Source organism: Nematolebias whitei, chromosome 1, assembly GCF_014905685.2.
Source record: "Nematolebias whitei isolate Nwh7 chromosome 1, NemWhi1, whole genome shotgun sequence".
NCBI classification, from domain to species: Eukaryota; Metazoa; Chordata; class Actinopteri; order Cyprinodontiformes; family Rivulidae; genus Nematolebias; species Nematolebias whitei.
The window spans coordinates 42,684,699-42,684,951 of NC_056498.1; positions in this window are offsets into that span (position 1 = coordinate 42,684,699).

Here is a 253-nt window from a genome sequence, read left to right on the forward strand (position 1 = left end):
CCTGAACAGAGCGATTACAATAGGCCTTCACAGCTCTTCGCTGCTCGGGCCTAACAACAACAACACTCAGAGGACAGGGAGACACGAGGGACATGGAGAGGACAAAGACACCTGGAAATCATTCAGGATGAAGAGCAGCTGGTGAGGAGGAGACAAGGAACCAGAGTGGGACACACAGTGGGAACACCTGGGATGAAAGTTGAGAGGTTGACTGGGAGGACAGGTGAGGTTGACTGGGAGGACAGGTGAGGCT